Raw genomic sequence first — 16972 nt, forward strand, 5'->3', positions numbered from 1 at the left:
GGAACATTTATGAAGCACCGACTGTGAACCAGTAATGGTGCCATGTGCTTACTGCTGGAACCTCATCTGGTCTTCAGAGCTCCCCTCTGCCCAGTGCCAATGCAGGCCCTGTTTCCCAGTGAAGTGACTTGGGGCTCAGAGAGGTTAGGCCACTTGCTCAAGGTCACAGCATCAGCAAGTAGGAATATGTGGATCTAAGTACAGGCCAGTCTTCTGGCTTATGACTGGTAAGCCCCTGGGGGACCTTTCCTAGCCTTGGTCAACTTCTCATCCATTTTATATCTCTTATTATGGGCTCTGGGACCCCAGCCTGCCTACTTGTCTTGCCCTCTTTCAAACTGCCCCCACCTTCTCCAACCTTCAGGTTTCTGGCCGGCAGATGGGTCCAGACAGGGGCGTGAAGCCTGGCCTCTCCGTGTCTCCTGGGTCTTCCCTGGGGGAAGAACCAATATCTGGGCTTCTGTGGCCAGGTGGTTCAGAACCTGGACAGAGGAGCACGGAGGCCTGGGTTCAAAGCTTGTTTGTGCCTCCTATTAGCTGTGTGACATTGGGCTCCAGTCTTCCCATCTGGGAAATGGCCATCCTGGTAGCATCTGTCTCCCAGACTGTCGTAAGAGTTCAGTGAGAGAACTCACATGAAGGGCTTGACTGCTGCCCAGTGCTAAGCCGTTCCTTTTTTTATGTTTATTTTATTATTTATTTTATTTTGGGGTCTTTGTTGCTGCCCAAGATCTTCTCTAGTTGCAGTGAGCAGGGACTACTCTCTAGTTGGGGTGCACGAGCTTTTCATTGCGGTGGCTTCTCTTGTTGCTGAGCTCCAGGCTGCTTGGGTTTCAGTAATTGTGGTGCATGGGCTTAGTTGCCATGAGGCATGTGGGATCTTCCCCGACCAAGGATAGAAACTCTGTCTTCTGCATTGGCAGATGGATTCTTTACTAGTGAGCCACCAGGGAAGCCCAGTTCTTTTTATTGGTAGTAGTAATTGTCAGTAACATGTAACAAGAAATGACTACATATCAGATGTTCTTCTGGGGAATTGTCTTGTTTTACTTAACTTACAACCAAACTCTGATCATTCTAGTTTACAAATGGGGATCCTCCTGTGATCTCCATTTCACAGGTGGGAAAACCTGAGGCTGGGAGAAGTAATTTGCTGAATGTCACTCACTTTTAATTTGACTTTTTATTTTGAGACAATTGGAGTTTCACAAGGAGTCCTAAGAAATATTGCAGAAAGACCCTAAATGCCCTTTATCCTGTTTCCCCAATGGGAACATCTTGCAAAACCATAGTATAATATACACAATGTACACAACCAGGATAATGACACTGATACAGTATGAACACAGAATATTTCATACATGCACCCCAGTGATCAGAGCAGCATTAGTTACAACTGCCAAGATATGGAAGCAACCTAAGTATCCATCAACAGATGAATGGATAAAGAAAATGTGAGATAGACAGATAGATAGACAATGGAATATTTTTCAACCATAGAAAGAATGAAATTCTGCCACTTGCAGCAACCTGGATGGACCTGTACAGGGAATTCCCCACTGAGGCCATTTCTGGTACCCAGTGTCTGTGCCTCGGTTCCCCCTCTCCCAAAGCTTTGGGTGTAAATGGTTTAATTTGGAAATGTGATCCAGGAAGGAGTGAGGACCAAGGGAAATTAAACACAGGATGGGAGGGGAACCAGTACAAAGACTTGCTATCTTTCTGATAAGGATAGGAGATGCTGCCACAGAACCACAGTGGTCAGTATTGAAGGAGAAGATGGAGTCCAGCCACATGGCTGTGTATTGTCTGCAGTAGCCAAGTGGATGGGTTTATCCAGATAGTAAAGTACCAAGTGGGCTTCCCTGATGGCTCAGTAGTAAAGAATCCCCCTGCCAATGCAGGAGACACCATTTCCATCCCTGGGTCAGGAAGACCCCCCCTGGAGGAGGAAGTGGCAACCCACTCCAGTATTCTTGCCTGGGAAATCCCATGGACGGAGGAGGAAGTGGCAACCCACTCCAGTATTCTTGCCTGGGAAATCCCATGGACAGAGGAGCCTGGCAGGATAAAGTCCATGGGGTCGCTAAAGAGTTGGACAAGACTGAGCACGCAAAGTACCAAATACCAAGTGCCAAGTGAGCAACACCCTCATCAGCCTCTGCCTTAGGCTGTGCTCTGGGGCAATCCCAGATGCAGGCATGACCATGACCTAATTTCAGTATCACTAATGCTCCTGCCCCTTTAAACAGGTGAGGAATCCCTAGCTCTGAGAAGACACCTGAGGGAGGGATGAAAACAAGCACCACCACCCCCCCCAGCTGACCCCTTTCCGAACTTTCTCACTGCCCAGGTTTTGCAGGATGAGGCCAGGGGAATTGCAGCGTCCTCTCTCCTCCCCTGCCTATGTGGCTCCTTTGTGCTTTCAAATTTCACTGCTGGTTGACAGACTTGTCACCTGTCATAAGAGCAGAATCCATTATTATTATCAATAGTGGTAACGGATCATTAAACAACAAATGCACTAATCTCATTAAGTCATTTATTTAATTAATTTATTTTAATTCATGTAATTAGTTAATATGATAATGCTTTCTTTCATCCAAAGACTGCCTGCAGGCTCTCCAAGCTGAGTGTATTATTATTAATGGCTTGTCACATGTTGAGAAGGAAGAAGTTTGGGGAGTTGCTCAAAGTCACAGAGTGGCCTGGTGGGGATCATCTAGCCTGTGGGGAAGCCCACAGCTCTTTACATCCTCTCCCTAAATGTCAATGCCACCCATCCTTCGGGACTCAGCTTAGGAGTCACGTCCACCAGGAAACGCCCCCCACTCTGAACCAGTGTCTCCTGGCTGAGTTAGATGGCTCCCTGTGTTGCACGTGTCACAACTGCAGAGTGCCCCCCCCCATCAGAATGCACATCCTTTGGAAGAAAGGTCTGGATTATGACAGCAACAGCAGCAATCACAAACACAGCAACTACCATGCTTCACTGAGCACCTACTCTGTGCCAAGCATCTTCCAAAGCATAGAGCAAGGATAGTCACCTTTTTAAAAAATTCTATTGAAGTGTAATTGATTTACAATGTGTTCATTTCTGCTGTACAACAAAGGAACTCCGTTTTACATATATATTCTTTTTCATATTCTTTTCCATTATGGTTTATCACAGGATATTGAATATATTTCCCTGTGCTATACAGTAGGACCTTGCGGCTTATCCATTTTCTATATAATAGTGCACATCTGCTAATCTCAAACTCCCAGTCCAACCCTCCTCTCCCTCCCTTCCCCTTTGGCAACCACAAACCTGTTCTCTGTGAGTCTGTTTCTGTTTCATAGATAAGTGAAAGTGAAAGTGTTAGTCATTCAGCCATCTCTGACTCTTTTGCGACCCCATGGACCATAGTCTGCCAGGCTCCTCTGTCCATGGGATTCTCCAGGCAAGAACACTAGGGTGAGTTGCTATTCCCTTCCCCAGCGGATCTTCCCAGGGACTGAACCTGGGTCTCCCACATTGCAGGCAGATTCTTTATCGTCTGAGTCACCATAAGTTCATATCATATTTCAGATTCCACCCATAAGTGATATCATAAGGCATTTGTCTTTCTCTGTCTGACTTACTTCGCTTAGTATGATCATCTCTAGGCTCACCCATGTTGCTGTAAACAGCATTACTTTATTCTTTTTTATGGCTGAACTGTGGTGTTGGAGAAGACTCTTGAGAGTCCCTTGGACTGCAAGGAGATCCAACCAGTCCATCCTAAGGGAGATCAGTCCTGGTTGTTCATTGGAAGGACTCATGTTGAAGCTGAAACTCCAATGCTTTGGCCACTTTGACTCATTTGAAAAGACCCTGATGCTGGGAAAGATTGAGGGCAAGAGGAGAAGGGGACGACAGAGGATGAGATGGTTGGATGGCATCACCAACTCAATGGACATGAGTTTGGGTAAACTCCGGGAGTTGGTGATGGACAGGGAGGCCTGGCATGCTGCAGCTCATGGGGTTGCAAAGAGTTGGACACAACTGAGCAACTGAACTGAACTGAACTGAAGAGTCCTTTGTGTATATATACCATATCTTCTTTATCCATTCATCTATTGATGGACATTTAGGTTGTTTCCATGTCTTGACTATTGTAAATAATGCTACTATGAACACTGGGGTGCATGTGTGAAATAGTCATCTTTGATCCTCACTCCAACACTGAGAGGTAGAAATGGTTTCCTTTTTGGTTTTGTTTGTTTTGAGGTTTTGGGGGGTTTCTTGGGGTTGGATTAAGGAAATGGAAACTTCAGGCAGTCAGAAAACTTGCCAAGGGCCACTCATTGGAACTGGAATTCAAACTCATGTCCAGATGACCCCAAAGACAGACCCCTTAACTTCTAGACTCAGCTGTCTTATTCCTTCTGGAAGTCTCCCCCTCTAGCATGAGGTCAGTTTTACTAAATGCTTATATAATGAGTGGGCTTCCCTTGTGGTTCAGCTGGTAAAGAATCCACCTGCAATGCGGGAGACCTGGGATCCCTGGGTTAGGAAGATCCCCTGGAGAAGGGAAAGGCTACCCACTCCAATATTCTGGCCTGGAGAATTCCATGAACTCTATAGTCCATGGAGTCGCAAAGAGTTGGACACAACTGAGCGACTTTCACTCACTCTATAGAATGAGTGAATGCTTTAATTCTCTCTTGACAAATTTGAATCTCATAACAAGACAAAGACTCCATGGTTGAAGAAGTGACAGTGACATGTTTAGAAGAGTTCTGTTATTATCAGATAAGTGATAATTCGCAGTAATGTTGAACGACATTAAAAATTTCAGTACTGTTGATGGGATTACATTTTATCTGAAGGCTTAAAACCAGACACAAAACAATAATTCCATTAGTTGCTGAAAATGGTAATAATCCCAGTGAATATGAATTTTATCGCTATGGTAACCTTAAAGCCCAGAGATAATAAACAAAAAGTTCCTGCATGTTGTGGGGAGTACATTTTGTTGCCTCTACTCCATCAAGCATCATAATTCCATTAGTAGTTAAAAATTGTAATAATGCCCTTGATACTAATTTTTATTGCTATACCTGTAAAACACAAAGATAAGAAATAATTTTGTCAGCTGGAAAGTGGTGATAATAACTCAGTTGCAGCAGTGAGAGGTCTGTGGTTTGGTTTCAGTGTGACTAGCATCTTGATTGCAGGGAGGAGGGTAACAGCTGAAATAGTCATTCAAAGGCTGTTTTGCATTTAAGTGCTTCCTTCCATTTCTAGTGCCTTCTTGACAAAGAAGAAATCAACTCAGAAACAGGTGGATGATGGCTCTGCCATGAGCTTGTGATCACCCTGGGGCTCAGTCTTCCAATCTGTTAAATGGGATGATGTGCATTCTATTTCAGTTTAGACTGATGTCAGGGGATACAGCCACCCAAGTCAAGGTGTCCCTGACCATGTGGAGCTTACGTTTGGGGAGGAAGACAGATATTAACACTATTCACACACACAGTCTTTGTATCAGTAAGGAATCTGTCAAGAAAACAAGCCACTTTTGTGTATTCCAAGTATGAAGGGATTCAGGGTAGGAAATCCGAGGTCTGCCTGATGTTGCAAGGCAGGGAGCCACCCCTGATGAGCTGGTTTTCAGGAGCTCACCCAGAGGCCACTGGGAAGCTCCCAGGAGCCACCTCAGCCTGAAATTCTGATGTAGGTACCTCTCAAGAAGCCCACCTGGGCATTGCTTCCAGCCTCATGTCTGCACACCTGTCTGGCTGCAGCACCTCTGGAGCACAATGTCTCTCTTTCTCCTCCACGGATCATATGTCCCACCGGAGCCTCAATGGCCAACTCTAACCCAGAACCATCCTGGGGAGGGGATTCTGGGAGATGGCAGTCCCTGGCCATCTCTCCACAGTGAAAGAAGTGACAGAGATGCTGAACTGGACACAGACAACCCTGTATAATTCATAAGTTATCACTACATTATAGCCCGGAAGGGCAAGCTCGAGGCCCAGGAAGGATGTGTAAGGGAGGACCTGGGGGACTTTAGGGATTCTGGGAAGGCTTCCTGGAGGAAATGAATTTTGACAACCAGAGGATAAGTAAGATTGGTCAAGTGAAGGGAGTGGTGAGAGACCAAAGAGGGGAGAAAATTAGGAGAAAGAATTCCAGGCAGTGGGAACAGCATGTACCAAGTAGGACTTTGTTTTCATTTGCTCCCTCTGTGGGGCTTCTCCTGCAAGTCAGTGGCAGAGCCCCACAGGTGGGCTGGGAGCAGGGCAGGGGGATGACACAGAGACTTCTCAAATGCAGTGACAGAATTTGCTCATGTCACCAAGTGTTAGCATCCACAGACTTCACCATAGCATGTAATTGTTTTGAGGAAAAGTTTTTCATGAATGTGGCATCTCAGAGTGACTAGAATGTTGACTCATGTTTCACAACTTAAGTACCTTGTTGAATTTATTTTTGACAGTGTTGTCATGTTTTTGACAAATAATTTCTTTCCCCTTCTAGGACTAAAGGTTACACAGCCCTCCATAACAATCCCACCCAGGCACATTTGCATTCTTACAGATCTCAGTTAAGACAACATTGAAAAGACAGAATAAACTGATAACAGAATAAACAGAATTTCCTGATGCTGGGAAAGATCTAGGGCGGGAGGAGAAGGGGACTTCAGAGGATGAGATGGTTGGATGGAATCACTGACTCGATTCACATGAGTTTGAGCAAACTCCAGGAGACAGTAAAGGACAGGGAAGCCTGGCATGCTGCAGTCCATGGGGTCACAAAATGTTGGACACAACTGAGTGACTGAACAACAACAAGAAGAAGATATTTGAGGGTAATGGAGAGAGTGGGGGACAAGGAGATCTTGAGTTCAGTTTTGAACATGTGGATCTTGTGGTACACTGGAGACCTCCAAAAAGGGGTGGCAAGTGACAATTTCTATGTTGGTGTGGAATCTAGCAGCGGGGGCTGCGCTACAGATGAGACTTTGAAGACGTGGATAGAGCTGGTAACTGAAGGCAAGATGGTGGATGAGGAAGAACAGAGCAGGAAGGACCTTTGGAGAACATTGACACTTAATGTTAGATAAGGGACAAAGGGCAAGTGTCCAGAGAAGTGAGACGAGAGACAGGAAACTACTGCATCGAATAAGCCAATGGAGATGGGCGTTTCAGGAAGGAGAGAGATCTGAAATATATCCACATATTTAGCAGCATAGAGAACGCTGGCCACCACAGTGAGAGCAGCTTGTTGGAGAGAGTTGGGGGAACCCAGACCAGCAGGGCTGAGGAAGGAGGAGAAATGGGACATATTGGCCACTCTTTGGAGCTGTATGGCCCCCAAGCTGGGGAGAGAGGCAGGGTGGCAGCTGGAGGGAAGCATGGGGTCAAGGTTGAAGTGGAGGTGTTTGTTTTTCAAAACATGGGTGGGATTTGAGCACGTTTAAAAGATCCAAGAGAACAAAATGCAGGAGAGGGAAAAAAGGCAACCAAAGCAGGTTGTAGGAATGAAGCTAAGGCAAGCACTATGTGGGGTGCCTTTGTGACAACATAGATGGACCTAGAGATGATCATACGAAGTGAAGTAAGTCAGACAGAGGAAGACAAACACCATATGATACCACTTACGTATGGAATCTAAAATACGACACAAAAATGGACTTACCTGTGAAATAGAAACCGACTCACAGACACAGAGAATGGACTTGTGGTTGCCAAGGGGGAGGGGTGGTGGGAGAGGGATGAATTGGGAATTTGGGATTAGCAGATACAAACTAGTATACAGAGAATGGATAAATAAAGTCCTACTGAATAGCACTGGGAAGTGTATTCAATATCCTTGATAAACTATAATGAAAAAGAATATTTATATATATGTATAATGGAATCATTTTTCTGCACAGCAGAAATTAACACAACATTGTAAATCAACTATATTTCAATAAAATAAGTGCTTAAAAACTTATGCAGGGCAAAAACTTAAGGAGACACTCATTCCTTAAAGTGCAAGGGCATTGCCTAGCCCTTAGAGTGTGCATCTCCTTAATTTTGCAAAGATCTTGGGGTCCTGACAGGTTGTGGAGCACAGGGTGACTCTGAAGGCTGCTTTCTCCCAACAAAAAGCCCCCAAAGGGAAGTTATCATCAAATTTTTAGAACTTGAACGAGATCTCTAGAGTCTATCGATTTCTATGGCTTTTCAGACTGTCCTCAGGTGGGAAATCTTCCTCCAGGCTCTCACAGAAGCATGATAAACAAATTAGGAAAACCAGAAGACTCCAGTGGAAATGGGAGCCAGGAATACCAAACTATGGATGCTGCAGCCCCAGGGGGCACAGAAGCCCAGAGGCTCTACCCGTCAGCTTGCAAACCTCTGGTCTGGTTCAAGGTCCCCCTATTCATCTGTGTATTCACTGCAAATTTCAGTCCAGCCTTTTGGGGGTGAGGAGCCAGATGATGGGGAGCAGCAGGAAACCCACGCAGCTGTGGAATCCTCTTTCAGTTGCAAAGGTGAACTTTGCTTTCAACTAACCCAGCACTTTTAAATTAAATGGATTTATCTCTGTCCTGCCTGTTCTGTTCCCCAGAGGATTCAAGGCAGCGTACAGAGATATAAGTGATCCAACAAGATAAAAGTTAACGATGTATACAAGTTGATAATAAAATAGCAAAGGGGAGCCAATGGGAGAAAGGTTTGGACCTGAGGTGTGCTCACCATCCTGGCCACTGGCTTGAAAGGGTCACAAACAGACAGAGAGAGAGGGACAGAGAGAGACAAAGAGAAACAAAGACAGAAGAAGAGAGAGAGACACACGAACAGAGAAAGGGACTGGGGAAAAGGAAGGGAGAGGAGGGGGAGAGGGAAGGAGAGGGGTTAGAGTGAGGCTGAGATGCAGACGGGACAGGACACACTGGACCTCAGAGGAGACTTTCAGAGCTGAGTCTTCAGACCTCAGCTCCACTGCTTGGCTGCACCATCAAGGGCAGCTCCCTTACCATCCCTGGCCTCAGTTTCCTCATCTGAGAAGTATGAAGAACCTTTGCTCTCCCTGCCGCCCCCAATCCCATCCCCTCCTGGGCTGCAGCCAGCACCAGGAGATGACTGCTGACACAAGCCCTCCCCTGAGGTCTGTTAGAGCCGTGATTTTTTTTCTGCTCTGCGTGGCAGGCTTGTGTAGCTCCCCAATTTGACTGGGCCCTGGCAAGTCCCAGTGCCCATCATCGGACCTGGCAGGGGGACCGGAAAGGTGGAGGGGGTGGGCTTTGTCTGCCTCTAGGGGAGCCCTCTGCTTCTTTCTACGGAATGGGAAGACCAGTTCTGGGGTGTTTTCTCTCCACCGCTCTGAAGTCTTCTGGGAATCAGGAGGGGTTGACACGAAGGCAAATGTGAAATAGATCCGTGCCGCTGGCATCTCTCCCCCTCTTCTCTGAGTGTGAAAAGCCCATAAAACAATTAGAGCCCATGCTGCCCTCCTGCCGGAGCAAGCAAGATGAGTGTTTGTGCTTTGTCAAGTGTAATCAGCAAGGTGATAAGGGCTCCCCTTGCAGCTGTGGGTGAAGATAGGCAGCCCCATAAACCTGGGTCACCAACGGGGCACCGGGGTGAAAAGGTAAAGGAAGGAGAGGGCAGCACCCGCCCTGTCCCAGAGAAAGTTTCCATCTGGAATTCTGACCTGGTCTGCAGGCAGCTTCTCTGATTCCGTTGGACTTGGCCCAGACTTGGGGAAAGTGGCTGGTGGGGGTTGAATCAGAGCTTATTCATGTCTCACCAACAACCAGGGTGACAGTAAGGTTCGAGGCACGGGTACAGGCAGGCCATTTGTCAAAGATCCAATCATTTCTGTTCTGAACCTGCAACCCTGCCCCCTGCCCCTTACCCCTGCTCCAGAGCCACTCATCATGCAGCCATGGGGGTCCCCAGGACCCTGTCCAGCTGCAGCCTGCATCAGTTCTGATAGGACAGTGCCTAGGTCCTGCCAGGGGGTAAACACTGAATATCTCCCCTGACAACACCCCTAGTCTCCTGACCCTGAATATCTTAGAAGAATATGTGTATGCTTAGTTGTTCACGCTTTGCAACCCCATGGACTGTAGCCCTCCAGGCTCGTCTGTCCATGGAATTTCCCAGGAAAGAATACTGGAGTGGGTTGTCATTTCCTCCTCCAGGGGATCTTCCTGACAGGGATTGAACCCTCCTGTATTTGAAAGCAGGAGGACCAGGGAGAGGACAGAGGGAGCGAACAGCCTCTCAGTGTACTTGGGGACTGGTGTGACTGTCACCAAATGCTTTCTCTCATTTAATTCTAACACAGGGAGGTGGCTCTGCCCTTTGAGAGTAACATACAGAAAAAAAAGTCTTTCATTAAATTTCCACCAGTGTGTCCTCAGGAGAGACACTTCAGTAAACTCCTGGGGGTGATGGACAAGGGCCAAAATCACCAGTCATTCTGAGAAGGAAAGGAAATTGATCAGTGCCAGGAGTCAGAGCCTAGCAGTGACCTATATGTTCTTGTGGTTTGGGATAAAATTCCCAGGAACAGAGGACAGGCTGTCTGAAGCCAAGCCCTTTCCCAGGCAAGAAGTGAACTGGGCCAGGAGGTCAGCGAGCTAGCAGTTTCTCTTCATGATTCAAGACGTGTCCTCTGCAATCATGCTGCTCTTTGGTTGTCAGTTTCCTCATTGGAAAAATGAGGGACTAGGAATTGATGACCTCAACTCTACTTCTGTGATTCAGTGATTTTCATCCAATCACTAAATGAAAGGAGTATCTATGAAGTAGGCAATTCCACCCAACTGGGAGGTGGCACGACAGGACTTGAAGAGCACAAAATTAGGAGACAAACTGAGGCAGGGCTGCCATGGATGTTTATTCAGGTTGCACACTGTGCAAAGGTATTCAGCTGATAGGCTGAGGGGGTTTGCTAGAATACCACTGAATTCAGCTCATGAAACAGTGCATCCTGGTACAGGGCTTCATCTTCCTGGAGGATGAACCTTCTAGTGTGCACTTTGCCCTAAGAGCTAGTCACAGAATTGAAGTTGAGTTCTAAACTCAGTTTTGATATTTCTTAGCTCTATGACCTCAGGCCATTCAGAGAACTTGAACTTGATGTCATCACAGAAATAGAGATTCCTTAAAATACTAAAAATAGAGTTGTCATATGATCCAGCAATCCCACTTCTGGAAATGTATCTAAAGAAAACTCTAAATCAAAAACAAATACATGCACCCAATGTTTATTTAAAATAAAAACTTTACGAAAAACTAAGATCATGGCATCCAGCCCCATCATTTCATGGCAAACAGAAGGTAGAAAAGTGGAAACAGTGACAGATTTTATTTTCTAGGGCTCCAAAATCACCTTGAACGGTGACTGCAGTCATGAATTTAAGAGATGCTTGTTCCTTGGAAGGAAAGCTATGACAAACCTAGACAACAGAGACATCACTTTGTTGATAAAGATCTGTATAGTCAAAGCTATGGTTTTTCCAGTAGTCATGTATGGATGTGAGAGCTGGACCATAAAGAAGACTGAGTGCCAAAGAATAGATGCTTTTAAATTGTGGTGCTAGAGAAGACTCGAGAGTCCCTTGGACAGCATGTAGATCAAACCAGTCAATCCTAAAGGAAATCAACCCTGAATATTCACTGGAAGGACTGATGCTGAACCTGAAACTCCAATACTTTGGCCACCTAATATGAAGAGCCGACTCATTGGAAAAGACTCTGATGACAGGAAAGATTGAGGGCAAAAGGAAAAGGGGTCAGCAGAGGGTGAGATGATTGGATATAACCACCAAATCGATGGATATGAATTTGAGCAAACTCTTGGAGATAGTGAAGGACAAGGGAGCCTGGCATGCTACAGTCCATGGTGTCACAGAGAGTTGGATGCAACTTAGTGACTGAACAACAGCAACAACTTGATGTGGCACCTAAAAAGATGATACAGATGAACTTATTTACAAAACCAAATCACAGACTTCGAAAACCAACTTATGATTACCAAAGGAGACATGTAGGGGGAGGGATAAATTAGGAGTTTTGGATTAACATATACACATTATATGTGTATATATAAAACAGATTATCAACAAGAACTTACTGAATAACACAGGGAACTCTACTCAATATTTTGTAATAATCTATATGGAAAAGAATTTGAAAAAGAATAGCCATATGTATATGTATAACTGAATCACTTGGCTGTATACCTGAAACTAACACAACATTGTAAATCAATTATGCCCCAATATAAAATAAAAAATAAAGGAACTGGCAAAGCTTAAAAATATAACATTGTCTTCTCAGTATTAAAAAAATCTACTAAGATACTGTCACATGTATACATTGGACTATTTCTGCAGAAAATCCAGAAGATCCTCTTTTATAAATAACTACACATATGTATGATTGTTATATATATTAGAGAAATTTCAATGTGCCTGTAAATCTAGTGAGTCTGTAAATCAGTATTGTTGCTGAACCCTAAAATTACATGGGTCTGCGGTATGCCTTAGGATTTTAGCTCTAATTTGCATTGAACCTGGGTTTGTTACAATCACTGTATACTTGGGACTGTGTTTGAGCATCAGCTCTACCAAATTTGTACCTGATGTTTGTTTGGTATCCACATTTGTTACTTCTCTTAAAATTGTACATCCTAAAATTTAGAAAATAGTTTTGATGTTGTAAAACAAAGTTACGGTTACAAAAGGGGAAAGGGGTTGTGGGCAGGATAAATTGGGAGTTTGGAATTAGCAGATACAAACTACTACATATAGAATGGATAAACAACAAGGCCCTACAGTATAGCAGAGGGAACTATATTCAATATCCAGTAGTAAAGCATATAGAAAAGAATATGCAAATGAATATGTGTGTGTGTGTGTGTGTGTGTGTGTGTGTGTGTGTAGAACTGAACCACTTTTCTGTGTACCAGAAACTAACACGATGTTATAAATCAACTATAGTAGTGCTCAGTCTCTAAATCGTGTCCAACTCTTTGTGACCCTACGGATTGTAGCCGGCCAGGCTTCTTTGTCTAGGGGATTTTCCAGGTAGAGATACTTCAATTTTAAAAAAGAGAAAGAGAGAGGACTTCTATGGTGGTCCAGTGATTAAGACTGTGCTCTCAGTGCTGGGGGCACAGGTTTGATCCCTGGTCAGGGAACTAACCACATGGAGCCGCCTAAAAAATAAACTTCAAAAAAAGGAAGAAAGAAATGACTGCCCTTTACCTGGTAATTTCACCCTTTGAAACCATCTGTGTGCATCACCCCCTGCCCACCACTGGATCATATTGTCCTAGTTTTCCATTTCCATCTGAGGATGCTCATCCGGAGTAATACATGCAGCCTCCATATGAACGGGGCAGTGGAAAACAGATGGAAGTCAGGGAAGGCATCACACTGTAATTGCACGAATAGGTTTTCATTTTTGCATGTGAACCCAAGCACTTAAAACAGAAGCATCCTCTCCCCAGTGGTTACTGCATTGCCTCTCTCTTCTTGGTTCTTCCATCTGTCACTAGAGAAAAAAAGAGACGAAAGGGTGGACATGGATCCCATACGTTCAAGCTGGGAGGTCCCAGAGAGGTCATCTGGTTCCATTTCCTCACCAAGGCTCCATCGTCAAGCATTATCCAATTATCATACTCTCTTGAAGTCACTTGCTGTCTGCTTCCCACAGCACTGAGAGCAAGTTACTAACAGCTTTCTCAATGGGCATAATCACCCAATTTTAGAGCTGGACAGGCTCGGAAAGGTGCCAATTGGGATGTACTTAGGGACATTCTACCTGCCTTCAATCTAGCCGTGTGTTCTGAGTTATTCATTCATGATCAGATCTTGCCTTCAAAACTTCCCTATCACAAGACCCTTGTCTTTTAGAATTTGGAGAATGCTAATACTTATACTTCTAGAGGGCTTCCCACGTGGCACTAGTGGTAAAGAATCCACCTGCCAATGCAGAAGATGCAAGAGATGCAGGTTCAATCCCTGGGTCAGGAAGATCTCCTGGAGCAGGAAATGGCACTCCACTCCAGTATCCTTGCCTGGAAAATTCTATGGGTAGAGGATCCTGGTGGGCTACAGTTCATGGGACCACAAAGAGTCAGATACAACTGAGCAGCTGAGCACAATACTTCTAGAAAACTCTGAAACATGATTCTTGCATACATAAGGCCTTCCTCCCCAACCTTCAGTGACTTTCTAGTGCAGACTGGATTAATCCAATTCATTGAACTGGCCCTTTGCTGTATATTCGGGGGAGGGGGGGCAGGGAATACAGGCTCCCAGCAGCTGAGAAGTAAACGCAGAGATGGATTCCCATCAGTCCCTGCTTTTGCTATCACCTGCATGTCCATGGGCAAGTCCCCTTACCTCAGTAAGCCTGTTTCCTCATCTGTAAAATGGGATGGTACTGATTCAGACTTTACAGGAAGGGTTCAAAGAGGTGATGCACAGTCTGAAACAGTACATTCAGTTTCAATTCAGTCGCTCAGTTGTGTCCAACTCTTTGTGACCCCATGACTGCAGCACACCAGGCTTTCCTGTCCATCACCAACTCCCAGAGCTTGCTCAAACTCATGTCCATTGAGTTGGTGATGCCATCCAAACATCTCATCCTCTGTTGTCCCCTTCTTCTCCTGTCTTCAATCTTTCCCAGCATCAGGGTCTTTTCCAAAGAGTCAGCTCTTCACATCAGGTGGCCAAAGTACTGGAGCTTCAGCTTTAACATCAGTCTTTCCAATGAATATTCAAGACTGATTTCCTTGAGGACTGACTATTTTCATCTCCATGCTGACCAAGGGACTCTCAAGAGTCTTCTCCAACACCACAGTTCAAAAGCATCAGTTCTTCAGCACTCAGCTTTCTTTATGGCCTAACTGTCACATCCATACATGACTACTGGAAAAACCATAGCTTTGACTAGACAGAGCTGTGTTGGCAAAGTAATGTCTCTGCTTTTCAATATGCTACCTAGGTTGGTCATAGCTTTTCTTCCAAGGAGCAAGTGTCTTTTAATTTCATGTCTTCAGTCACCATCTGCAGTGATTTTGGAGCCCAAGAAAATAAGAAAGCGAAAGCGTTAGTCACTCAGTGTATCAACTCTTTGTGAACCCGTGGACTGTAGCCCCCCAGGCTCCTCTGACCATGGAATTCTCCAGGCCAGAATACTGAAGTGGGTTGTCATTTCCTTCCCCGGGGAACCTTCCTGACCTGGGGATTGAACCTGGGTCTCCCGCATTGTGGGCAGAGTCTTTACCGACTGAGCCACCAGGGAAGAAAATAAAGTCTGTCACTATTTCCATTGTTTCCCCATTTACTTGCCATGAAGTGATGAGACCAGATGCCGTGATCTTCGTTTTTTGAATGTTGAGTTTTAAGCCAGCATTCTCACTCTCCTCTCTCACTTTCATCAAGAAACAGTACATGGTGGATGGCATCTCATCGAGCACATTTTTACCACCAAACGTCTCTGTTCAGGAACCCCAATTCACAGCCAAGGAGCTGAGATCAGCAGGAGTGGATTGCCTGTAATGACTTACTGCGGCTGCGGTAATTGGGCCTTTTAAAGCCATTTGCCTCATTTTCTCCCCATCTCCCAACAGGTGGTGAGGCTGGATGCAGCACATTCAGAATGTGCAGAAAACCCCGAACAGGACTGTTTAGGAGACAGGCCGGGCTGGCTAATTGGAGTGTGGGCATCTGTACCCGGGAACATGCCTCCCCTACCAGCACAGGAATTCTTGGAATCAACACAACCATCAGTAAACAGTCGCTCTACTAGGCACCGGGACTCCAGGAAAAAAGAATCACAGCCCTGCCTCCAGAGGCCCCACACTCATGGCCCCTGGTCTAGTGGGGAAGAAGGCAGGCAGATAAACGAAAAACCACAGCCCACATCGATAAGTATCATGAGAGTGCGGGTGCCAGAGTCCATGACCTAGAGAGCTCACAGAGACACGAGGGGCCACCTGGGCCAAGTATTGAAGGGTGGGTAAGAGTGACACCCTGGACCCTGTGGGGCTCCTGGGCACAAAGCCTTTTTGTCTAGTTGCACCACCGCCAGAGAAAGCCATCACACAGCAACAAAGACCCAGCGCAGCCAAAAGAAAAAAAGCTACAGAACTACAGGACACCTGGTGGAGGAGGAGAGTTTCTGGAAAGGTCCTTCTAGAAAGAAGGATTTATTGGAGCTTGATGGGGCTTTCCAGGTGGCGCTAGTGGTAAAGAACCCACCTGCCTGTGCAGGAGACATAAGAGACACATTCAATCCCTGAGTTGGGAAAATCCCCTGAAAGAGGGCATGGCAACCCACTCCAGTATTCTTGCCTGGAGAATCCCATGGACAGAGGAGCCTGGCAGGCTACAGTCCAGGGCGTCACAGAGAGGCAACAGGACTGGATTGACTGAAGCGACTTATCCCATCTAGGAGCCTGAGGTCAGAAACCACTGCTTGGGAGTTTTAATGTGCAGCCCGGGCCTCAGCAACAGGTAGCTGCTCATTCAATTTAAACTGAGTTGGAATTAGAATGTCCTCCAGGTAGCTGGAGAGGCAATTGTATGGAAAGTAGCAGGAGGAAGGCCTCGAAAGGCTCATTGAGCTGGCTGAGGAAGGGCCTGGAATCCCAGGCTAGGACCTTGAATGTAACCTGAGGGCAGGAAGAAAACCATCAGACGCTTTTGAGAAAAGACACTCTTTGGGAAAGGAGGACACTATCAAGGTCCAAGGTGGCTTACAGGAAATGGGAATTCGGCTGCTAAGGAGAGGGGATCTGGGCAGAGAACGCTCCCACGTGAGGGACCATGCTCCTCACCTGGGAGATCCTAGACTGAGACCAGATTGGGCCAAACTGGACTCAGCAGAGTCAGGTGCACTCCCAGTATTTGTGAGGAGACATGCCTGATACTGCCCTGAGCAGCCAGTCATCAATGCCAGCCTGGAGGGATCCCATGTG

General features: G+C 45.8%; 1 long non-coding RNA gene across 1 annotated transcript in view; it reads right to left on the reverse strand.

Moving 5' to 3' along the window:
* Positions 1-1164: 1164 nt before the first annotated feature.
* Positions 1165-16972, reverse strand: part of LOC145547137 (uncharacterized) — a 90308-nt gene continuing 74500 nt past the window's right edge. Inside the window, exon 4 of the long non-coding RNA XR_014083568.1 lies at positions 1165-2458. This is a non-coding gene — a long non-coding RNA (uncharacterized LOC145547137). The remainder of the gene's footprint in view (positions 2459-16972) is intronic.

Source organism: Giraffa tippelskirchi, chromosome 4, assembly GCF_054371585.1.
Source record: "Giraffa tippelskirchi isolate mGirTip1 chromosome 4, T2T-mGirTip1v1.2.pri, whole genome shotgun sequence".
NCBI lineage: Eukaryota > Metazoa > Chordata > Mammalia > Artiodactyla > Giraffidae > Giraffa > Giraffa tippelskirchi.